Source organism: Hemicordylus capensis, chromosome 2 (assembly GCF_027244095.1).
Source record: "Hemicordylus capensis ecotype Gifberg chromosome 2, rHemCap1.1.pri, whole genome shotgun sequence".
Lineage (NCBI taxonomy): Eukaryota > Metazoa > Chordata > Lepidosauria > Squamata > Cordylidae > Hemicordylus > Hemicordylus capensis.
The window spans coordinates 173,120,592-173,146,442 of record NC_069658.1 but is presented as its reverse complement, the minus strand read 5'-3'; the positions used below and the strand labels follow the sequence as shown (position 1 = coordinate 173,146,442).

The following is a 25,851-nucleotide window of genomic DNA, read 5'->3' as shown; positions in this document are numbered from 1 at the left end:
GTCTTTAAGGTTTTTCCTCATAGGGTATACATGGAGCTTTCAGCAGCCCCATAACTGCACTTGGGGGGTGCTGGGGTGGCCCAGAGTGAGTGGTAGTGTAGTGCACATAGGGTGTCAACCACCCCCATGGGTTTCTAACCCATGGGGTACAGGGTTCTGTTGTTTCAGAGGTATTCTGAGTGTGGATTCCATGATAGCAAATTAGAGTGGATTCATGGTGTTTCATTGAAAATCTCATTAGCTATCTCAGGGGTGATTCAGATAGCCCAGATTCGGGCACAGAACAGAACGGGGGTGATTCGGTTCGGGTCCCGAACCGAATCACCGAAAACCCGAATTGCACACCCCTAGCCCAGAGTACTACTTCCTCCAAGGAGCCCAGAGTACTAAGTACTACATACTTAGGTTTCTCCTCACAACAACCCTGCGAAGTAGGTTAGGCTGAGACTTTGTGCCACAGCACTGAGTTCCACAGATTCCATGATTTTATCAACACCTATCACAGTAGTAAAACAATTTGCACAGAGATATGACCCTTTGAGCCACACATAGTTCACCTAGCCCCCTTTCTCTGCCCAAACAGAGAGGCACAGGGATTATTATCTTGCCTCAAGCTAAGAATGACTGTCTGCATTCTAGAAGCAACTGAAAATGAGCTGCAAGGCACCACTGTCTGTAGAAATTAGTGGCAGGGGTGGTCTATGGGCCATTCGTTGCCCACCTCACCTAATAACAGCAGGGCTGGCTCAAGTTTTCTATTAACCCCAAGTAAAAGACCACATATGGCCCACAACCCTTCTTATCATCACCCAGGGTGTAGCTATAATTGAACAGGTGTGGGGGTGAAAATGTCCATGGGTCCCTGAAGGAGTGGGGGCCGGGGGCCCTCCAGCTGCAGCTGAGCAACAGATCACTCTTCACTTTCCTCCCTCCCACCTCCCTGACCTGCGACTGACTCCTGACTAGATGGGCCATCTCAGCTTCAAGTGGAAGTAGTAGACATGTTAAAAAAAATGTTTCTGAGCCAGGGAAGTGCACATACATTCACGTTTGTGTGAGCAAGTATCTACATGTGTGGGGAGTGTGTGATAATATCTACACAGGAGCGAAAGAAAAGGTGTGCTGAAAATGTTTTGTTTTTCACCATGTTCATATGGTTCTTTTGCAGCAAAGATCATGTGGGGGTAGGGGAGGCATATCTTTAGCAGGGGCCCATCTTCACTTTTCATCCTAGAGTTCACTTCAACCTTGCTCAGCCCCTGCTATCATCTCTCTAGGCAACTCTCAGCTGGATACAGCTGGAAAATGACAATTGCCAAGGGTGGGGGTAAAATCCTGTTCCATGCAATAATCTTGTTGCCTTGCAATGGGTGCCCCACAGGTAAGTGTCACATGCAGTGGGGGAGGAGGGACCCTACAGATTCTCTGTTTTTACTCCAAAAGGCTCCTGGCCTCCTAACACGAGCCACATGTTTTAGGCAGTCTGTATGAACTTGCTATGTGCTACTAGCAATGTGCTTTTAAAAACAAACAAACTCCACCAGTCACTTTCTTTGAGAATTATAAATCCACATCTCAGCAACTAGACAGAAAGTGCAGTTTTATTTCATTAATCTGCTTATCCAAATATGTACGTTTTTGGTATCTTGTTACTTGCCCTGAGCCCAATTACAGTTTTCCAGTGAGTGTAAAACAGGCAAAATGAGCACGTGTGTGATCTTCACACATGGTGTGCTGCTTTCTTCCTCCACCAGAGTAGACCCATGTAGGGACAATATCATTTGTGAGGCATCCCCTTTTCTTCCCCCTCATGGGCCTCTTTTGCAGTAATCAAGATGAGGGTGATTCTCCTGCTCATAAGCCCAGCAACTGGGTTCAGGGAAGGGTCATTTCTGAGAGACAATGAAATCTCAGAGAGGGTGTGGGAGGAGAGAGGAGGAGAAATTCCCAGACTGTAACCTGCAAAGTCCTGTGGCTCTCAACAGATCATATGTATGTGGAAGATACCCTGTAAAAGCCCCAGATGGAGAGTCTAGTATTGTTTTGTGTATTAGCATGGCAATAGTTTTGCAAGGAAAACTGAAAAACCCAGACTGTGAAGAACTGCAATGATTTTACAGACCGCTAATAACCAGGGGTGTAGCAAGGTTGGAGTGGGCCCAGAGACAAGATTTTTAAAATGCGCCCCCCCCACTGAAGCTCAGCTTATGAAGTAAAGAAATCTTAAATGAGGCTGAATAGTAGTAACAAAAAGCACACACACACATATATATCCTATGTGCCACAATAGAACATCATCCTAAATTATTTTTATTAAATTGTGGACGATGCAAGTAAATTGTGGACGTAAATTGTGGACGATGCAAGTCATTTAATGGTACTAGAGAAAGACATGCTGTTCTTGTAGCTCCAGGTCTTAACACTCACATCAGTTTCGGAGGATGAATACAACTGAAGGAAGCCCGGGCGGGTGCGCAGCTGGGGGATTCAGTCATGTGACTTGCCTCTGGGGCCCCCCCAAGGCAGTGGGCTCCCAGGCAACTGTCTCCCCTTGCCCTATTATTGTTACACCCCTGCTAATGACTCTGTGGTCACCAGGAGTCAGCACACTTTAATGACAGGATGGGAAAGGAAGGGAGCTAGGGCAAAGTAACCAATGATGGTTGATGATCCCTGCTCAGAACTATCACTTAATAGTCAAATGCAAAGAAATACAGCCAATTCTTGTCAAATACAGCTAGTAGTGGCTGAAATGGGGATGCACAGAACTCACACTGAACACAAAGAAAGACAATTGTGCAGTGTGCGTACATGCATGTGCGTGTGTGTGTGTGTGTGTGTGTGTGTGTGTGTGTGTGTGAACTCACAGAAGCAGAAGATACAATTTGCATATATATGATCTGAGGTTCAATTCCTTGCATCTGTGCAGAAGCAGCTCCAGTGTAATTGTATCACTGTTTGATGTAAGCAGTTTTGGGGATCATTCTGGATTAAAAGGAGGGATAGAAATCAAATCAAACACATGATAAAATCACCACTTATCTCTGTGAGAAACCCTTTGGGGAAAACCGTCTGAGAGAAACCCTGGAGAGCAATAGCTAGTCAGAGAAGACACAGTCCTGGTCCAGAATGACCACTGGTCTGACTCAGGCTATGAGTCTTAATTTCTCATAAATACGCTTCATTAGAATCAGTGGGATTTACTTCAGAGAAAGATTGGAGTGTAGGATGATTGAGCTTTTTCAAACTTGGTCAGTGAGTAAGTGCAACAGTTTCCTCACTCAAAAGTCAACAAGAACAACTGACCCGGATCCTAGCAGAAAAGAGACCAGACATATTGCTTTGTAATTCCCCCAGGATACAGTATAATAATACGTGGACAGTGAAGCTGAATGGATTCAAAAGAAACAGATGTCACCACACAATCAGGGAACACCTCCTGGGTAGGATGACTCAGTTTCTTGGCAGATCCTTTGCCATCTCTCATTCTCACATATTTGAGCATACTTCGTATATCTGCCCACAGTGGAGCTTGAACTGGACTGGGCAGGCAAAGGCAAGGCAAAGAGAAACTTTGTGAGGCCGAGTTTTATTGTCTGCTGTAATGTGGAGCCTCCAGGGTACCCTGGAGTATCATTGTTTGATCATGGTTTGAAGTACCCTGTGGCTGCTTCACTTTTCTTTGCTGCCAGTTCACCTTCCCCTTAGTTGCCATTCAATTTCTGGAGGAAATGCCTAATAAATAGCTCTGAATGAATGGAGCTAAGTTGGAAAATGGTAAAAACATACCTTTGGAACTCCACCTCAAGAAAAGTAGCCAGGAGGCAGGATTTGGAGTCAGGAATCAGAATGGTTAAGTGCTCTCTCTCCCCTCATCTGCTCTACACTGGCCCCTCCTGAGGCTGCTTTTTTCTTTAAAAAGGAGCCATTGGAGGTTTGATCCCTGCTAACTGGGCAGAGACAGCTTTTGAAGTGGTGACCCTCTTATACTTAGGAGGGGAACAGCCACAACCACTACTTATTTATTTTATTTATTTATTGTTAAATTTGTATACTGCCTTGCATTAAAACAATCCCAAGGCGATTCACATAGAAAAATTAACAAGACTTTAAAAATTACAATTAAAATATGAAGATGTAGTATAAAAACAGAGATCTAACTAAAAAAATTTAAAAGTGTCTATTCATTTCTGCTTCCTTCCCAGGCTGTTGCTAATGCCGTTTTATTGCTTTTAAAACTGTAAGCCTCTTGAATCATGGAACCATTTTCTTATGCTATGCAAACCACTTTAAGAACTTTGTTTTCAGCAGTACAATAAAATAATAGGAGGAGGAGGAGAGGAGGGGGAGGAGGATACATCTATATGTAATGTTTAGTTAGTAGGAAAGAGTGAACAAACAGAGCAAGTTCTTACTTGCTGCTGCCCCTTAGGCCTGGTTCCAGAATGGGGGCCATACATGGTGCCAGCTTGCGCCCTCTCTCTTTCTTTCATATTCCTCCTCCAAATACCCTTTTCCCACAACAACCATGCCTAATTCCCCAACCAATTGCCAAAAGCATTTGTTTACATGCCTACCCTCTTACTCTTTCATTTTCCAACCATCTTTCTCTTCTCAAACTTGAGCTTGTAAGTTCATTGGGTCAGAGATCTCTCTCTCGATCTCTCTCTCTCTTTTTGCTTGTGTTGGAAAGTGCTATGTATTATTTCTGGAGCTGCCACATTTACTCTGTTGCAGAAAAAACAATCAAGAGTCTTGAATTGCCTTAAAGACTAACAGACTTATTATTTCTAAGTTTGTGTGGACTACAACCCACTTCATCATATGCAGGGAGAATACAATATACTATACAGTCATGGGGGTGGGGTGGGGGTGACTTTAAGAGGCCAAAAAAGAGCAATGATATGTAAAGTTTAAATGTACAGTAGATAGAGTAAAGCACAGTGATCATTCACAACAGCAGGGATAAGTGTTAAGACTATGAGGGAGAAGCTGGGGTGGGAGACAGTATCTGACAGAGCGATTTTTAAGTTGTGTTTAAAGTCGACCCTCAAGATGACCAAGGAGCCCAAACGCTAAGGATCTTTCTCACGGAATCAGTTGCCCTCGGAAAACTGCAAGAATCACTGTCCCCCGGGGATGTGTGTTTAAAATAATCCTGTTGGGTTACTTGAAAGAAGGCACCCTGGCATTAGAGGACGGGGGGAGGGGGGAACGGATTGTCTTGCATGAAAAGATCCTGGCGTATCAGAGACAGAAACACGATGTTATTGCAGATTGTTTTTTGAGCACTGTTTCTTGGGTCTGGGGAATTCCGATAGTGCAGCATCAGTGACACTGACACACACACCCCATTTTCATATGGCTGAAACTTTGTTTCGAATAACGCCTTCGGAACCGGGCCAGGGGACAGAGAGACGGCAACAAACCTGCCAAGTGGCCTTTCGTCCAACCGCAGTTCCCCATCGCAAAAGCGAGAATGATCGAGACCTACCTCACCGGGCTGCGGTGCAGGGGAGCGTTTCAACCGACGGTTGCGCAATTCAGCCGTGACCTCGAACCGACGATTACGAGGAACTTGTTAGTCCGCCCCGTCGAAGACTCGCTCACTAGTTGTTCCCGGGCAAACAGGCTGAGGTCGGCTTAGCCGTCGGCGCTTCCCGCTGTACGCCAGACCCGCGCTGAGGCTTGGATGCTAAACGTTGTCTGCCGCAACCACTGAGTACTCAGAAGAGCAGCTTCGTTGCATTTCTCCGGCCAGCTAGAGCTAGAGGGAGGGCGGCGGGCGGGCAGGCAGGCAGACCACGCCTTGTCCTTCCCGGCCCGGGATTCGAGGCGGCGGCCGCGCAGCAGCGGCATCCTTTGCTCTCACGAACTGAAGATGAGGCTAGGCGTAGGACAGGCAGCTTGGGGCAGAGAGCAGCGGGAGCCTCTAGGCTCAGTCAGGCAAGCAATGGTGGAATACCACGACTAGACCCACCTGAGGAAAGAGTGATGTGTGGAGTTGTGACTTTAAGGTATTGCTCCTTTAAGGGGTTGAGAGTAAGAAACCCACTGAAAGGGATCTGTGTTTACAGAGGGCAGAGAGCAATGGGAGTCACAGAGCTTGCTCAGCTCTGACCATGTTTGTACTGTCTTGTGATGAAGACTGCTTATAATAAAGAACTTTTATGGACCTTATTGCTGGTGTGTTCTCCTGTATACAACAGGATCACTCGATCGATCGGTTCCTCCGTCCGCACATCTGTCCCGGACATGCCACACAGTTGCGCCGCCAGGGCTAGAAAGCGGGGAGGCGGCGAGCGAGCCAGGGGGAGGCTTGCCTTGGAGCCACATGCGAGAAGGGGCTGTCCTGGAAGAATGGAAGGATTCTGGGCTCTGACTCAAGAAGAGCCTTTGGCCTTATTATCCCAGCAGCTGCTCCCTTGAGGGTGGGAGTTGAGCTCGCTGCTTCCGGCTGCCTTCTACATGCTCAGAGGCACTCTGAGATCACCTCATATGTACTTCTAGAAAGAATTCAGCCCTTGTGTTGCAAACGGGTTTCAAGACTGAATTAATCCTGCCCCTTCCCATTCAAATCCACTCTACCTCGTTTGAGTGAGTCCTCTTGGCTGTGCAGCCATTGTTTCTCCCCCTCCTTTTCTAACAAATAGCCTGACTGACCCAAAAAGACACCCCCAAAAGCTGCACTACCTCATTGCAGCAGTGCTCCCAAGGATCCTTTGTACTTCCACAGAGGATGGTGAATTGCAAAGGACTTTGGGGTGCTCTTTTCAGATTGTGCAGGACAGCTTCATTGGTGGTCCCTCACAGGTTCTGGTTGTCCAGAAGTGATTGCTTGTGCCTTTCAAGTCTGGAAGCTGCAAATCAATTGGGAAGTCTGGTGGACTCCCAGTGTGCTTAAACCACTAGGTATCACTCCACTCCCAGAGCTGGCCATCAGAGAACCCAGGAGTCCAGGCCGTTTCTACCTCTCTGCCCCCCTCCCCACTTGAAACAATTCTTAATAGTTCAGGTCAATGACTTTTAGAAGAATAGCAATTGGGTCCCTGTAGGAACAGAAATACTGTTCCTAAGAGGAACAGAAATACTAAGTCCTAAGAGGAAGTCCTAAGAGGAACAGAAATACTGAGTCCTAAGAGGAACAGAAATACTGAGCAAGAAAGTTGGTAATAAGGGATAGGACACAAATGTGCCTTCCTTCCTTCCTTCCTAAATTTTAATATATTATCTGCAGTATGTTTGACAGGCACTAAGGCTAAAGAACTGAGTCAGACAAGAGATGATGATGCGAGATGATGTTCTAAATCTAAACTGACTGTAAAAATTAACAAATTGCAAGGGCCAGATGGCATCCACCTGAGAGTCCTTAAAGAACTCAAATGTGAAATTGTTGACCTCCTTGCAAAAATATATAATTTATCCCTACAATCAGGCTCTGTACCAGAGGACTGGAAAGTTGCCAATGTAACACTGATTTTCAAAAAGGGAGTAGGGGAGGGTGCAAGCCAGGAAATTACAGGTTCACTAGCTTAACATCTGTTCTAGGCAAATTGATGGAAAGCATTATCAGGGACAAAACTGTTAACCATACTGAAGAACAGGCCTTGCTGAAGGAGAACCAGCATGACTTCAGCAAAGGTAAGTCTTGCCTCACCAACCTTTTGGAGCTCTTTGAGAGTGTCAACAGGCATGGGAATAAAGGTGATCCAGTTGACATAGTTTACTTGGCTGGCCAATGGCTGTAATAAAAACTTATTTATTTATTTATTTATTAGATTTATATACAGCCCTTCCAAAATGGCTCAGAGCAGTTCACAGTGTGATAACAACAATTAAAACAAATTAACAATTTAAAACTATTAAAACACAATAAAACCAATAAAACAGCTAAAAGCCCTGAAAACTGGGGCAACAATTTAAAACAGTTAATCATTTTAAACCCTGGAAGGCCAGGCCAAATAGGTAGGTTTTAAGGGATCTCCTGAAGGACGGCAATGACCTCAAATTACGAATTTCTTCCGGGAGTGCATTCCACAGCCCAGGAGCAGCTACAGAGAAGGCCCGCCTCTGTGTTACCACCAGACGAACCAGTAGCAACTGGAGACGGACTTCCTCGGATGACCTTAATGTGCGATGGGGATCATGTAGAAGAAGGCACTCTCTTAGATAACTTGGACCTAAGCCATTCAGGGCTTTAAAGGTAATAACCAGCACTTTGTATGTTGCCCGGAAACATATTGGCAGCCAGTGTAGCTGTTTCAAAACAGGCATCATATGGTCTCTCTGAGTTGTCCCAGAGACCAATCTGGCTGCCGCATTCTGAACTAACTGAAGTTTCCAGACTACATACAAAGGCAGCCCCATGTAGAGCGCATTGCAGTAGTCAAGCCGGGAGGTTACCAGCTGATGCACCACTGTTTTGAGGTCATCCTCTCCAAGGAATGGGCACAGCTGTTGAATCAGCCGAAGCTGATGGAAAGCATTCCTGGCCATGGCCTCCACCTGAGATACCAGGGTGAGGCCTGGGTCCAGGAATACTCCCAAGCTGTGCACCTGCTCCTTCTGGGGGAGTGTAACCCCATCCAGCACAGGGAGATCTAACTCATCCCTCAAATTCTGAGCCCCCACAATGACCACCTCCGTCTTGCTTGGATTCAGCTTCAAGTTGTTCTCCCTCATCCAGCCCATTACTACCTGTAGGCAGGCATTTAGAGAATGAGTGCCATTTCCTGAAGATGAAAAGGAGAAGCAGATTTGGGTGTCGTCAGCATACTGATAACACCCAGCACCAAATCTCCTGATGACCTCACCCAGCAGTTTCATGTAGATATTAAAAAGCATTGGTGACAGAATGGAGCCCTGGGGGACTCCATATAACAGCTCCCATTTTGAGGAGGAACTGTCACCAAGCTCCACCATCTGGAATCTACCTGAGAGATAGGAGCGGAACCACTGCAAAGCAGTGCCCCCTATCCCCAACTCCCTCAGGTGATCCAGAAGGATACCATGGTTGATGGTATCGAACGCCGCCGAGAGATCCAGAAGAACCAGCAGAGTCACACTCCCTCTGTAGATTCCCCGGTAAAGGTTATCCATCAGGCCGGCCAAGGCTGTCTCAACCCCATAGCCAGCCCTAAAGCCAGTTTGAAATGGGTCTAGATAATCAGTTTCCTCCAAGACTGCCTGGAGCTGGTTGGCCACCACCCTCTCAATCACTTTGCCCAACCAAGGGAGATTGAAGATTGGCCTTTAAATGTCCATCACTAAAGGGATCCAGAGACCACTTCTTTAGGAGTGGTCTAATCAATCCCTCCTTCAAACAAGGGAGCACCCTACCCTCCCTCAGTGATGCGTTTATAATATTAACTAGGCCATCTCCAACAATCTCCCTGATAGTTAGAAGCAGCCAAGTCAGGCAAGGATCCAGAGAGCAGGTGGTAGGCCTCAAAGCCCCAAGCAGCTTGTCCACATCCTCAGGAGTCACAGATTGAAACTGATCCAATCTAATACTGCAAGAGGGATTGCTGGACACTAGGGATGTGCACAATATTTATCGGCGCCGGTGGGGGTAGGGCTTTAAGGGCGGGGGAGAGTGTACTCACCCCCCCGCCGCGTTTCCCCCGCCGGCGCTCTCTGAATTTGAAGCCCCTCGTGGCGGCAGCGTTCCTCCTTGCCGCCCCGTTTGCCCCCTCGGCCGGAAGTGGCCGGAAGTTCCGAGCGCGCGTGCACCCGTTGTGCGCGCACGGTGGGTGGGCGGGCGCGCTCGCGCACAATGCGCGCACGCGTGCTCGGAACGTCCGGCCACTTCCGGCCGAGGGGGCAAACGGGGCGGCAAGGAGGCTTTAGCACTCGGTCCGGGGCGAGATTTAAAGAGCTCAAATGGCTTGAGGGGGCTTTGGGGGCGGTAGGGAAGTATCCTGCCGCCCGATTTTGAAGTCAAGGAGCCCCGGAGCGGCGAGGGATTCTGCGGCGCATTTTTTAAACTAATTATGGCGCCGAAGCAGCAAAGCGCGGGAGGGGTGAGTAAAGCCCCCCCCCGCCCTTAATGGACCCCCCCACCCCAGTGCCAAGCCGCAGGTCCGCGGTCCGGTGCACACCCCTACCCGGGATAGCTCCGCTGAGCGCGAACCTCCAGCCGCAATGCGCGCAGGCCAAAAGCTCTTTTTTGCCGCACGCACCGCGACCGCATAACTCTTCAAATGGGTGACTTGCTGAATCCTGTCAGATTCGAACCGAGTTCTCCTCCACTTGCGCTTTAGTCGCCTACCCAACTGCTTCAGCCCCCGCAACTCCTCATTATACCAAGGGGCCATTTTTGCAGCAGGTCGGAAGGGAGCAATCATGTCTACTGCCCTGATGAGTTCCCTGATTGTTTGTTTGATTGATTGACTGACATAGTTTACTTGGACTTTCAAAAAGCTTTTGACAAAGTTCCTTATCAAAGACTCTTAAGAAAACTTAGCAGTCATAGGATAAGGGGACAGATTCATGTGTGGATTGGTAACAGGAAACTGAGGTTAGGTATAAACGGACAGTTTTCTAAATGGAGGGAAGTAAGAAGTGGGGTTCCCCAGGGATCTGTACTGGGACCAGTGCTTTCTTATTCATCCATAAATGATCTGGGAATTGGGGTAAGCAGTGGGATGGCCAGATTTGCAGATGGCACCAAACTGTTTAGGGTAGTGAAATCCAGAACAGATTGCAAGGAGCTCCAAAAGGATCTCTCCAAACTGGAGAAGTGGGAAACAAAATGGCTAATCTGGTTCAATGTTAACAAGTGTAAAGTGATGGGGCAAAAATATCCCAACTTCACATATACACTGATGGGATCTGAGTCATCACTGACTGACCAGGAGAGGGATCTTGGGATCGTAGTGGGTTGAAAGCTCAATATGTGGCAGCTGTGAAAAAGGCCAATTCCATGCTTGGAATCATAAGGAAGGGGACTGGAAATAAAACTGCTAATATTATACAAAATCATGCCCTTATACAAAACTATAAGGAGAAGGAGAGGAGAGCTGGTCTTGTGGTAGCAAGCATGACTTGTCCCCTTTGCTAAGCAGGGTCTACCCTGGTTGCACATGAAAGGGAGACTAGATATGTGAGCGCTGTAAGATATTCCTCTCAGTGAATGGAGCCGCTCAGGGAAGAGCAGAAGGTTTCAAGTTCCCTCCCTGGCTTCTCCAAGATAGGGCTGAGAGAGATTCCTACCTGCAACCTTGGAGAAGCCACTGCCAGTCTGTGAAGACAATTCTGAGCTAGATGGACCTGTGGTCTGACTCAGTATATGGCAGCTTCCTATGTTCCTGTGTTCTATGTTCCTATGGTGCAGCCACAATTGGAGTACTGTGTACAGTTCTGCTCACCATACCTCAGGAAGGACATTATAAAACTGGAGGAGGTACAGAAGAAGGCCACCAAGATAATCAGGGAGCTAGAGAACCTTCCTTATCTGGGGATTTTTAGTTTAGAAAAAATATGACTGAGAGGAGACATGATAGAGGTCTATAAAACCATGCATAGTGTGGAGAAAATTTTCCCCCTCTCTCATAACACTAGAACCAGGGGTCAGCCCCATGAAGCTGGTTGCCAAGAAATTTAGGACTGACAAAAGGAAGCACTTTTTCACACAATGCATAATCAACCTATGGAAGTCTCTGCTACAAGATGTGGTGACAGGCAGCAGCTTGGGTGGCTTTAAGAAGGGTTTAGATAAATCCATGGAGGACTGGCCTATCAATGGCTACTAGTCTGAGGGCTATATAGGCCACCTCCAGCCCAAGAAGCAAGATGCCTCTAAATACCAGTTGCAGGGGAGCAACAGCAGGAGAGAGGGCATGCCCTCAGCTCTTGCCTGTGGGCTTCCCAGAGGCATCTGGTGGGCCACTGTGTGAAACAGGATGCTGGACTAAATAGGTCTTGGGCCTGTTCTAGCAGGGTTGTTCTTATGTTTATGTTCTTATGTCAGGCCCTCTTCAGCGTCTGTGCTAGGCAGGGTGGCTGGATATGTGAGCTAGATTCACAGGGGTTAGTCCCAACCTTGGGTCTCCAGAAGTTATTGGACAACAACTCCCATCATGGCTGAGGATGATGGGAGTTGTTGGGGACACAAGGGTGGGAACCATTCCTTCCAAGAAAGATTTCCAGATGTTGTTGACTACAACTCCCAGAATCCCCAGCTGCAATGGCTATTGCTTGGGAATTATGAGAGTTGTAGTCAACAACATCTGGGAATCCCTGTTAGAGGGAACATGGGTTGGGAACCCCCTGAGCTAGAGACTCCCTCTCTGAATTCCTATTCAGAGCTATCTACAGTATATTGCCCATCTTATGAAAGAAGGAGCAACCAAAACAGCATAATGCTGTGGAACAAGAGACTGTAAGATCACAGAAATATAGCAGAACTAGTTTGGGATAGGTTACTGCTGCAACAGGAAACCTTGACCTTAAATACAGCGCAACTATGTGAAACTAATGAGAATTGGATTCAGACTTACTTTCTGTTCTTCATGCCAAGATAACACAAAATACCAAATTCTGCAAAAACAAAACATCTGACGTTTGGGGTTCAGAATGAACCTTATACATGTTGCTGTGTGCTTGTGTAAACTGAACACATTTGCATAACAGTATTTATTATAGTTAATCCATGTATTGCAAAATATGCTTTGGAGGATTCATTTTATTTCCATGACTTACTTTCATACTCCTTATGAAATGTGAACCATGTAACAAATACAGTACAGATTTATAATGTAGATTGTTATAATGAATACGTCTTTTCAGGATCATTATCTATTATTGTTCATTTCATATAATTTTAACTGTCATAGTTTCCCACCTCAAAGAATCCAGAGAATTGTAGTTTGGTGAGCATGCTGAGAATTTTCTGTGCAAGATTCCTAAAGTAATGCTGCTTCATAGAACTGTAGTTCCCCAGAGAAGGAAAATGGCTATTTAAATGAGTTTCTGTCTGTAGGGCTGATATGCCATTACATTGCCCAGGATTGGGTCGGCTCGCAGGCTGTTCTCCACCCTTCTGCCAATGCAACACAGCCTCTGCTGTCCCACTTCTGGGTTTTCCCTTCCCAGCTTTGTTGGTGACCTTCAGTCCTCATTCTCAGTTCAATACTTAGGGATGCTCGGCTGCTTCTACACATGCATTCTCTTGGCACTCTTTGGACATGGCAAACAATGCTCCATTGAGGAAAGCAGAAGGACCAGCAGCCATGCCTAATGCAGAGACAATAAAAACCAAGCTTGGGCCCAGGCCCTGAGAGTAGAATGGGTTGGTGGGGTTAGTAGGCATGGCTGGGAGCCAGCCTGGACTTCCCCTTCTGCCCAGGTCCTTTAAAGCTGTGGGAGGGCAGAAGGCTCAAGCTAGAGGTCGGGCAGGCATTGCTTTCAAAATCCACTGGCATCCTGGCTGGACGATGAGGACTGGGAGGGAAGGCTTCATACCATAATGCATGCAGGCTGTTTATCCACTGTGCCATACTTTCATCCATATTTTGCACCATGATGGAAATAAAATTGAGTCCCCACAACACATATTTTGCAGTATATTGATTAACTGTAGTAAATACTGTTATGCAAATGTATTCAGTTTACACAAGCACACAGCCAGATGTGCATAGTTTATTCTGAACCCCAAACTTCAGGGTGTTTTGTTTTTGAAGAATTTGATATTTTGAGTTACCTTGGCAGGAAGAGAGAGGCCTGACTAAGGTGTGTGTGGTGTGTGACTAGAGTCAGGAAAGGGTAGAGTTGCCATGCCACCCGGAATTCCGGGTTTTACCCGGATTTTAAGCATCTCACCCCGGTTGTTTAGCCTACCCAGATTTGCCTGGATTTCAGCCTTCATTAAAAAAAGAAAGAAAGAAAGAAAGAAAGAAAGAAAGAAAGAAGGGGGAAAAAGGGGAAAAAGCTAAGCTCTAGCCCTTGTAGAAGCGGAGTTATGGAACAAAACATGCAGTCACTATTCTGCTCAAAAATTATTTTCAAGCCAATTTACATAGTATGCAAATTAGACACCCAGATTTGGAAAGCCAGAATATGGCAACCCTAGGAAGGAGAGTGGGAAGTCATGCAAGGCTATGCTTCTCCTCCACATTTGCACTACATCAAGGAGTATTAGGCCCTCTGGGGTCTCTAGAACAGTCCATAAGCCTCTACCCAATTTCAGATATTTCCAGAGCCAAAAAGCCAGTGCCCTTAGCAAGATAGTCTACCTGTAGTGAGCAAAGGGTTAACAAAGTCTAGGATAAGGGAGCTAGGATAAATGACATCAAGGTCAGACCACAAACCAAACCCTGTAATTGGCTACAGTCTCCCACATGGGAACCAATCAAATTAAGAGTTGGATTTTCCCTCTCTTTTGGGGAGGAGTTTCTTTTCTTTTGTGAATCTCTTCTGAATTTCTGGAGAGAGGAGAAGTGCCTTTTTGCCTTTCCCTGAGGCCTTACTTAGCTTGAGCTGAGAAGATAGCTTGGGTAGGGGTGTGCACAGAACCGCGCCTCCGCGGTTCGAGGGCAGGGGAGGGTGCACTCACCCCTCCCACTGCTTCCCCCCCACCGGCATTCCTTCCCAGTAAAAATCTTTGGGGCAGCAGCGAACCTGCCTGCCGCCCCTTCTCAATCCTTGGCCGGAAGTACCGGGTGGGGAGGTACGCACATACGCACACGGCAGATGGGCACACATGCACGTGATGGGCGCCCGCGCGCCTGGTACTTCTGGCCGAGGACGGAGAAGGGGCGGCAGAGAGGTACGCTGCCACACTGAAGATATTTACCGGGAAGGAGCGCCGGTGGGGGGAAAGCAGTAGGAGGGGTGAATGCACCCTCCCACACCCTTAAAGCACCACTCCTGGGGCCTTCGAACTTCAAACCAGCCCCAGAGTTCAAACCTGTTGGGAGGCCCGTAAAAGGACCTCCCAACAGGTTCGTGCACATCCCTAGGCTTGTGAGCCTGTGGAGTATAACAACCCTTAGGTAAAGTGCGCTGTCAAATTGGTGTCAACTCCTGGCAACCACAGAGCCCTGTGGTTGTCTTTGATAGAATACAGGAGGAGTTTGCCATTGCCTCCTCCCGTGCAGTATGAGATTATGCCTTTCAGCATCTTCCTATATATCTGCTGCCACATATAGGTTTTTCCCATGGTCTGGGAACATAACAGCGAAGATTCAAACTGGCAACCTCTGGCTTGGTAGTCAAGCCATTTCCACACTGTGCCATTAGGTGGCTCCTAACAGCCCTTTGGCTGTTATGGGCAGAGATTGTGTTCTTTAACAGGATTCATCTCATGGGTGCTCTCTGAGAGGAACCCATAACACTTGTGCAGCCACATTCTACAATAAGGCACAGGGCCCTTCCGGGGACCTTTGATAACCTGCTCTTTTATTTATAACATGGTCACCACCATATGAAGGCTATATGGATGAGAGCCAGCGTGGTGTAGTGGTTAGAGTGCTGGACTAGAACTGGGAGACCCGAGTTCAAATCCCCATTCAGCCATAATACTAGCTGGGTAACTCTGGGCCAGTCACTTCTCTCTCAGCCTAGCCTACTTCACAGGGTTGTTGTGAAAGAGAAACTTAGGTATGTAGTACACCGCTCCGGGCTCCTTGGAAGAAGAGTGGGATATAAATGTAATAATAATAATAATAATAAAATGGTCAAGAACGAGAAACTATTCAACACCAATGAAACAAAGCAGGCCTACAAGAAAGAACAAGTCAAGAACCGAGCAGAAAAATGGAGAAATAAGCCACTGCATGGTCAATATTTGCACAATATAAGTGGAAAATCAGACATCACCAAGACCTGGCAATGGCTTAAGAATGGCAACTTGAAGAAAGAAACAGGGGGTTTAATACTGGCTGCACAAGAACAAATGCAATAAGAGCAAAAGTAGAAAAATTCACAACAAACAGCAAGTGCCGCCTTTGTAAAGAAGCAGATGAAACAGTGGACCACCTGATCAGCTGTTGTAAGAAGATCGCACAGACTGACTACAGACAAAGGCATGACAAGGTAGCAGGGATGATACACTGGAACATCTGCAAAAAATACAAGCTACTTGTAGCCAAGAATTGGTGGGACCATAAAATTGAAAAAGTTGAAGAAAATGAAGATGCAAAAATATTATGGGACTTCCGACTACAAACAAACATCTGCCACACAATACACCAGATATAACTGTAGTCGAAAAGAAAGAAAAACAAGTCAAAATAATCGACATAGCAATACCAGGGGATAGCAGAATAGAAGAAAAAGAAATAGAAAAAAAAATCACCAAATACAAAGATCTACAAATTGAAATTGAAAGGCTGTGGCAGAAAAAGACCCAAATAATCCCAGTGGTAATTGGCACCCTGGGTGCAGTTCCAAAAGACCTTGAAGAGCACCTCAACACCATAGCGGCCACAGAAATCACCATCAGCCAATTACAAAAAGCAGCTTTACTGGGAACAGCCTATATTCTGCGACGATATCTATAACAACAGCAACAACATTGACAATAAAATTCAGCCATCCCAGGTCCTTGGGAAGGACTTGATGTCTGGATAAAACAAACTAGTCAATAACACCTGTCTGACTGTGTAAAAAAAATATAATAATATAAGCAGAGAACCTCTGCTGTGGGCCCTTATGAGCTGCTGAAGGAATTTGCCTTCAGCAGCTGGTCAACAATGCCAAACCTGATGCTGGCTCTTATAAGGGTTTTTTTGTTGTTGTTGTTTTACAGCAATGAGTATGCAACAAAATATTATCATAGGGAGTGTTTGAAACATGCAGTTTTTCTATAGCAACCCCAGTTCTATCTGTTGGAGATGAACTTCCAGTGGATCGACCTTTTGCACCAACTGTCCTAATCACCACTAGGGGCATTGGGAGTAGAGACAGTGAGTCAGGGTCTCCCTATCTGTCCCTACTCTATGACCTCTGAACTGACTCTGCAGCACTTCCTGTGCTGAGTCACAATCCTTCCTTTCCTCCTAGAGAGCAGATGGAAACATCTCTCTCTCTCCTTACCTATCCACTATGTAGTCCTTTAGATTAGATATAGGTCTTTCCTATCTAAGTGTATTTAACCAATAAATGTTTAGTGTTTAGTCACACAAGGATCTCCATGTGTTTTCTCTACATAGCGGTAATATCCAAACCATCCTCTGCTACCTACTCTGTAACTGGAATGTGTGCTCATTCCTTAGTGCTCTGCTGCTTTACCCATTGTGGGTAAAAATCAACAACCTCTAACCCTATCTTGGGGGGAAAGGTATTATGATCCCTAAAACAACTGAGCAGCAAGCAGGACCTTACCTGCTCCTCTACTGCCACAGCGTTGCTCCCAACAGCCTGCGTGCAATGTTGGCACACACTTGACTGCTGCTCATACAAGCAACACCATGCTGACCACAGAAATGGCTACCGCCCGTGTATGGCCACCATGTGTTGGCACGCTGCACGCAGGCTGCTGAGAGCAGCGCCACAGTCTTTTGAACAGTGAGCACCATGCCTGGAAAAGTGGTGGGGCAGCGGACGAGCAGGTAAGGTCCTGCTTACCTGCTTTTTAAAGGACCTGATCCCTACCCCACCAAACTGGTTTGAATGCCTATGCCCGAACCAGTTTGGCTCTTCCTTAAGGTGCCAATGCCAAACTGGTTCGGGCACAACCCTAGAAATTAATCCAATTCCTGGAAGTGGACAGATTAAAGCTGAAAGCAGCATGCAGCCAGGAGTGCAGAAGTGTCCTGGGGAAAGGCAATCTCCCTCCACCCCACCCATTGCTCTCCACAGGAGTCAAGCAGTGGAAAAGAAAGGAAAGACTGTACCATCGAATTGGTGTCGATTCCTGGCGACCACAGAGCCATGTGGTTTTCTTGGTAGAATACAGAGTGTTTTTCGCACTACAAGATTTGCAATGGTTAATGCATTGCAGACTGTTACAGAATAGTGCAACGGTTTCAAAACGAAAGTAAAAGGTTGTTCAGTGCTTCAGCTGGTGGCTTGTCATATTTTCCATCTGCTGAAATGCTTCCAGGCAGGAGCCTCTATATTTTCATTGAAATGCATTTATCTGCCCCGCCCCCTGTTCTATTTGGGCCAATAGCGTCATGGAGTGTGTGTAACATGACAATCTCTCATATTCTTATTCATTTACTTACTTACTTACTTACTTACATCTCAACTGCCTTGCACTAATCCCCCAACAGGGGAAAGTGCTGTTCCAAAACAAAACCTTTTGTCACTGTGTCCTTGCACAAGTGATTCCAGGAATTAATTAATTAATTAATTAATTAATTAATTAATTAATTAAATTATCTTTATAATGGGGGTGCAAAAGGGAATCCTGTGGTGAGCCTGGAAGTGGGGGAGAGAGGAACTGGCACAGCTGGTTGGGCACTCTCTTCCATGGCGGCAGCCAGCGGCTCCTCAGCTCCCCCACTGGGGGAGCCTTGCGGCAGTGAGGGGAGGAGGGGGTGGGGGGAGCTATGCGGCTGCTTCCCTCCTGCCAGGCCTTCTGGGGATGGTGGTGGTGCGCCTCCAAATAAATCCTATATAATAAAGTCCCTGGCGTGTCCATCCGTGTCGCCAAGGCTGGTGTCTGCGTCCGTGTCTCCCTCGGTTGTTCTGGGCAGGCGGCCAGAGGCGGCCACGGGGAAGGCAGAGGCGGCGGCGGCAGGTCCAGCCCGTCTGCGGGGAGAGGAGAGGCAGCGGCGGCGGGGGGTCTGGCCCGCCCGCCGAAAAGGACAGCGGTGGCGGGTCAGCAGGCGGCACTCTTGGCGGCGGCGGAACTCACCGCCCGCCCAGAAGGCCAAAGGCGGCGGCGGGCAGCACCACCGCGGAGGCCCCCCCCCAACCACCGCGGGAGGTGGAAGGTCCGGCCAGGAGGAGGCGGCGGGGGAGGCAACTAGCGCCCATTATTTCAACGGGCTGAAAAATACTAGTAAATAAATAAATAGGAGGGAAGAGGCAGAGGGGAGGCAAGTACTCCTCCAGTGAGAGCTGTGGGATTGCACAGAAGTAAATGACTCATGATTTAGTTCAACGGGCTTCCTTTTAAGTAAGTGACTGTTCTCTCTGCCCTTTGCCTTGTAGTAAGCAAGTGGGATTGCACAGAAGTAAATGACATAGTTCAATGGGATTCCTCTTCAGTAAAAAGTGCATGAGAAAGGGTTGGATTCAGAAATCTGCTCAGCTGCTCTCCCCTCCCCCTCTGTGTTCACAAGCCCAAGTTATATTGGAAACAAGCAGAGGAGGAGGGAGGTGTGTGGTTTGGGATCTGTGGGGAGGACAGGAGGAGAAAGCTGAGATTTCTCCCTGCCTCTCTTCCCGTGGCAAGTGGGCAGAGGAAGCAAGCATGGGTGCGGGGGGTGGGGTGGGGGGGGACGACTGTCCATACAGCAAAATGCTACAACATATAAAATGTAGGGAAAGGCTCCCTACAAAGGAAAAATACAGCTACTTTCCTGCAGTGCATTTACAATGTTGTAGGGCAAAAACACATCATTAAAATGCAAATCAATGCATGGGAAATATGAATGGCACCCTGCTGACAACGCAGTGACACCAATGTGGAAACACAGGCAATATGGAGGGGCACTTAGCGGATACATTGCGAGTACGTTGCAGCATGTAATCTGGAAAACGCCCAGGATGGGCTTACCATTGCATCACCTTTCAGCACCTTCCTATATCGCTGCTGCCCGATATAGGTGTTTCCCATAGTCTGGCAGTGTAGGCTATCAGACTATGGTAGTAAAAGGCTTAATACAAGCTTTTAGACTGGTATGGGATGAATTTCCCATGGCACATCTAGTCTGTCAGAATTTGAATCGGCAGATCCACAAAGCAGTCTTGATGCTGGTTGAGCCTTTGGTCTCAGCTACTCAACTTGCTTCCCTGGAGCAGGCCATTGGTATGTATATGTGCATAGATTTATACAGTTATACCTCTAATTTCAGCTTCAGGGCTTTGGTCACTGACTCACTGACGATCTGCCTTATTTGATGATGATTAATTTGCTCATGAAAGAGTTCTGCACGCTCGGGTGTGCTGCCAATTTGAAATCCACCTTATGGGTGCAGTGCTGTTATACTGTCAACACAAATGGGTTTGATTTGAAATTGCTACTGTCTCTGTACATTCACAAAACTATCCTACAAGCACTGCCAAGAACCCTGCTCCACAGCCTGCATTGCTGTGATTGGCCCTTTGCTGAACCGGTTCTGCCCGTACCAATCCCTAGGGCAGTTTTCCCAGCACTGCTTTCACCTGCCTCTCATGTAAGCCTAGACTGCAAGTTTAGACTAGTTCTTTGGGCCACAGAGGAAACAAACTTCTGCAAAATGGGCCAGACACACCCCTTGCCCTGGCAGGTCCCTGGGCTTTCCTCTCCTCTCTGCCACACACTCCCTCTTTGCAGCATCCACACCCAGGCAGGCTCTGGTCAGAAGTGACTCCATGGGAGATCATCGTATCTACAGCCAATATGGATCTCCATGTGCCAGCTTGGATGGCATTTGGCAGCTTGGAAGAGAGTAAACCAAGCTTAACCAGGGAAAGCCTATTCGCCCTTTCTCTCTTGAGGGGTTTCTTCCCAGCCTCTTCTTGTTTTTGCAGAGCTTCTCATTGCAGCTACCTTCACAGCTCTGCAGCCTACTTTTTGCCAAAGACATGCTGTGATGCTTTGGAAGGATGGGAATATTGAACCCTCCAAGGGAAATGCCAGGGGGAGTGGGGCTGGAAGGCTGCTCACTGAGGGTGATGTTGCTCTTTGGAAATGTTCAGTTGGGTTCAGCAGTTATACAGTATCAAGTCGAACTCAGAAGTTTTCCAGATGGGAATTTATAGCTGCTTCATTACAGTTGTGGGGTGTTCAGACAGCAAATGGCCCTTTCCAGCTTATTTTCTGATGTGTGAAATAACTCTTTAAAGAATTGTACTTTTAAACAGTCCTGAGAACAACAGCATGGGATATTGTGTGAGTTAGGAGCAGCCGTGTGGAAAGCTAAACATGAATTGGAGCCCGAGGTGTGGCGACCTGGCTGGCTGGGGATTGCCTTTGGGAGTGTTGGATCCACCCAGCACACACCCCCTCCATTCTGCTCCTGGATGCACCTCTGCAGTCCTCTTTCTTGTGGCGTGCTGTCCATTTCCAGTCGCTAGCTAGCTTGCTGATATTTGCTGGTGTTTTCCCTTACATTCACCTTTTTTCACTCTTCTTAAAAAGAAATTCAACACCATATGCATAGTTATTTGTATTCACATGAACATGCAGACCCACCAATCATAACATCTGTGGTGTGGGTGTTTTTTGGTGTGTGTGTGGGGCGGGGTGGATTGGAGGTTCCTTTACCTCTAGATTCTTCCCCAGGCACATGTGCCTTATATCCCTCACCATTTAAAAATACATTTTTCAATAGAGCATTTGTGCAAATGCACATTCTTATAAACCGGCAAACAAACTTCAGTTGCTGGATTTGCTTCTATAGCCGTAACATCACTGGGTCATTTCTTTGGGGTGCAAGTTGGGGTGTGTGTGTGTGTGTGTGTGTGTGACCATGCTTCCCCTTTGGCCAGGTGGTAGCTCTGTACTTGCTTGTTGTTTTTTAATTAACTTTTTCTAGGAGAATTTGTGCACATTCACCTTTTTGTCTGCCTAGGAAAACATACTTTGGCAATAAAAGTTCAATTTTAGGAATTTTGGCTGTGCTGCACCTTTCAGCAGGTGGTAGCCAAATCCATTCTCTGGGTTTCTGCTTTGTGCTTGCTTGTACCATTTTTTAAATTAAAAACCCTAAATTTATTTGTGCACATTCATCCTTTTGCCTGCCTGGGAAAGCATATGGCAGAAGCAAAATCTTGGTTTTCATGGCTGTTTGGAGGTCCCCATCTGACATCAGACGCGGCCCTGTTTGGAGCTGAAATTGGCCCGTGCTGCATTGTCAGCACGGCCGGAGTGCCCTTAAAGGCAGAGAGAGCTGCTCCTGGTCTTGCTGCCAATGCAGTGGGGCCAATCAATCTTCCTCCCAAACCGGGCTGTGCAGCCCTGTTTAGGAGAGAGATCGGCCCACTCTTAATTGGCAGCATGGCCGGAACGGCTCTCCCTGTCTTTCAGGCAGGGAGAGTTGCTCCGGCCCACACTGCCCAATGCAGTGTGGGCCGATCTCCTTTCCAAATAGCAATAGCAATAGCAATAGCACTTACATTTATATACCGCTCTATAGCCGAAGCTCTCTAAGTGGTTTACAATGATTTAGCATATTGCCCCCAACATTCTGGGTACTTCTGGGGCCGCGTGGCCCCATTTGAGAGGGAGACCATGCCCCTGTGTCTGATGTCAGATGTCTCTAGCATGGCTAGCCAGGCCCCTGCGTCTGACATCAGATGCGGGGGAGCAGGGGGCCCTTCCACACCTTTACTATTATTGCCCACAAAATGGAGGGTGGAAACAGGAGAGGTGACCTGTTTCAGGTGAACTCAAAATGGCAATCTAGTACCTGTTCCTGTGCCACCATTTTGAAAAGCCCTTCCAGACATGAACATTCTTCAAGCAAAAAAGGGGGAAAGGCCAAGAACAGAAAACAGCAAGCAAAAGCAAAACCTTGAAACCCAAGCTTTTTCTGCTGGGTATGCTTTCTGGGACAGGCAAAAGAGTAAATGTGCACAAATACTGTTAAATATAATAAATTAAAAAATACAACTAAATGCTGCTCAGAAACCCAGCAAAGTACCTTGGTTACCACCTGCCCAAAGGTGAAGCACAATCAAAACTCTGAAAGGACTTTCTCCCTTCAAAACATGCTGTGTATTATTCTCTATTCTGTGACTCTAGTCTAGCAGAAGCTGCAGAGCTTGGCAGTACTCCTGCATGTGTGCAAATACTCCCCAAACACTGGAAATTCACATCAGGTTCATAGTTCCATGTGATCCGTAGGTAACACATGCACGCATGCAGTCAGAGTGAGTGGGAATGAAAAGGAATGTAGGCAATGGGAGGGTGGGAAATGGGGAGAGGATTCCAGAGAGGATGGAAAGCAGTGGGTGTGGGAGGCACAGTGGCCCCTTTAACGGACTCCCAGATGTTATTGACTACAACTCCCAGAGTCCCCAACATCTGGGAATCCCTGTTAAAGGGAACACTGGGGAGGAGGGAGATAAGATGAAACATGCACTTTTTCAATGCAAAAGTCCCCTGTGTGGACAGAAAGAGAGGCAGTCTGTACAGGACAGTCCACAGAGTTTATCTGACTTTCTCTATAGTAAACCTTCCTGCCTGGAAAATCTTTCAGTCTCTATTTTAAAAGTTCATCATGTGTAGCTTGCCAACCAAACCCGTTTCTCATAATGAAATGGCCACATAAAGAACATAAATTGCTCCATTAATTAGCTGGCTCCTCCCTGAACAACTGAGAACTTCAAAGGGAAGGTGGTGTTCCCACACTGTTCACAGCAGAATGAGACTCTCCAAGCCCTCAGCAGTTTGTCTTTGTCTTCTGCTTCCCAACAACTCAGATGATCTTCAAACTTTTGCCTAGAACTGGCATGAGCAGGAGGTAAATTGTGGTCCGCTGGTGGCCCATTGACCAGTTCTGCGTGGGCCACCTTGGGCTTGCTGGTTGCTGGAATTCTTGCACAAAATACTGGACTAGGTGGGCCTTGGCCAAGACACATCTCAAGTTTCTAAGCAAGAGGGCAGACTGAGGGCCCTTTAGCACAGATTGGTGAAGCCTTGGCTATTAAGAGGTTCCCCAGGATCCACTCTTGCTTTGTAAAGTTTGCACGTCCATTGGTGGATCTTAGGGGAAAGAAAACATCCAAGACTCAAGTCAGAACACCCCTGTCTAGTGGCTTCTCAGCCAAGGTGTGAAAAGGCAGGAGCTGCTGCAAGACAACACACTCCTTTGCCCTGGTGCAATTGAACAACTTTCTATACCCACTCCTCTTAATAATAAAACTATCCCTGCCCCATAATAATGGTTAACATCAGGGATGTGCATGAACCTGTTTGGCGTTCTATTCCTAGAATGCCAAACAGATTCGGAAGTTTCGGAACACTGCATTTGAACCGGTTTGAACATGGGGGTGGGTACACCTTTAAGGACAGGGGAGGGTGGACTTACCTGCCTCCCCCCCCCACGTTTCCCAGTTGCAAGGGAGTAACAGCAGGAGAGAGGGCCTGCCCTCAACTCCTGTCTGTGGCTTCCAGCGGCATCTGGTGGGCCACTGTGTGAAACAGGATACTGGACTAGATGGGCCTTGGGCCTGATCCAGCAGGGCTGTTCTTATGTTCCCCAGCCAGCGCTCCCTTTAAAACTGGACCAGTGGGTCAGCAGCATACCTCCCTGCTGCCCCGACCCCTATAGAAAATTTATCCAATTTCTATACCACCCTTCCAAAAATGGCTCAGGGCAGTTTACACAGAGAAATAATAAATAAATAAGATGGGTCCTTGTCCCTAAAGGACTAACAATCTAAAAGTAAACATGAGAGAGACACCAGCAACCCTCACTGGAGGTACAGTGCTGGGGGTGGATAGGGCCAGTTACTCTCACCCTGCTAAATAAAGAGAATCACCATGTTAAAAGGAGCCTCTTTGCCAAGTTAGCAGATACATAAATGTTACATGCCACCTAATGGTGCAGCAGGGAAGTAACTTGCCTAGCAAGCAAGAGATTGCTGGTTCAAAATCCCAGCTGATATGTTTCCCAGACTATGGGAAACACCTATATCGGGCAGCAGTGATATAGGAAGGTGCTGAAGGGCATCATCTCACACTGCACGGGAGGAGGCAATGGTAAACCCCTCCTGTATTCTACCAAAGAAAACCACAGGGCTCTGTAGTCGCCAGGAGTTGACATGACTTGGAGGCACAACTTTTACCTTTGCTTTACATGAATGTTAACTAGGGATGTGCGGGGGCTGGTTCGAATGCGAGGAGGGGGACACATTAACATAAGAACAGATGGGGGAGGGTGCACTTACACCCCCCGCACCACATTTCCCCTGCTGGCGCTCCCTTGAAAACCGGGCCAGTGGGGTGGCAGCATACCTCCCTGCTGCCCTATCCCCTCTTCAGTCCGGAATGCCGGACATGTGCACATGGAGGCACGCCATGCTTGCTTGCGTGCACATTGGAGAGCATGTCCAGTTTGCGCTTGAGTGAGTGTGGCGCTTGCTCACATGTGCCCAACATTCTGGACCGAAGAGGGGACGGGGTGGCAGGGAGGGAAAGTACAAAAGGGAAACTATTCCAACAATATCTTGAGAGGGAGATTATATAATGAAAGGAGATATTAAAATAATCCCAACAAGCTGTTTCAGAAGGACCAATGAGACTTAGCTGGCCAATGAGACTCCACTGTGGCATAAACAGACATGATGAATGGATACCAAGTGGCATAAAAAGACTCAGGCTTCACCTGATCTCTGGAGAGTTTCAGTTAGTGAGAACATTTTTCTGATAGCATGGTTTGCCAGATCCTGGTATATCAGGAGTAAATTGAACAAAACACTGCATTCTTCCACTGGAGAGCAATTTCAAATCATATAAGAATGAGCAGCCAAATAAGATATGAGCAGCAAATTTTATTTATTTCTTTTCTTTTCTTTTCTTTTCTTTTCTTTGATTTCTTTACCGCCCTTCCAAAAATGGCACAGGGTGGTTTACACAGAGAAATAACAAATAAATAAGATGGATCTCTGTCCCCAAAGGGCTCACAATCTAAAAAGAAACAATAAGAAAAGATAACAAATGTTTGTGAAGTCAGTCACCGGAGAACCTAGAAAAAATGGTCAAAAAGATATTTCCCCACCCTCTTCAGGAGAGGGGTTCTTGTGATT

The 25,851-nt window shown here is 47.1% G+C and overlaps 1 protein-coding gene across 5 annotated transcripts in view; it reads right to left on the bottom strand.

Annotated features, from left to right (window-relative positions):
* The window catches only part of S1PR5 (sphingosine-1-phosphate receptor 5), a 64,555-nt gene extending 46,518 nt beyond the window's left edge, over positions 1-18,037 (bottom strand). The window contains exon 1 of one of the 5 annotated variants that reach the window (XR_008315050.1): positions 5,495-5,991. The gene's annotated coding sequence lies outside the window, so the exon portion shown is untranslated. Of the gene's footprint in view, positions 1-3,789; positions 3,874-5,429; positions 5,450-5,494; positions 5,992-17,837 lie in introns of those variants that run through there. The other 4 variants (XM_053289916.1, XM_053289914.1, XM_053289919.1 and 1 more) reach the window with 4 other exon arrangements.
* Positions 18,038-25,851: the final 7,814 nt, after the last annotated feature.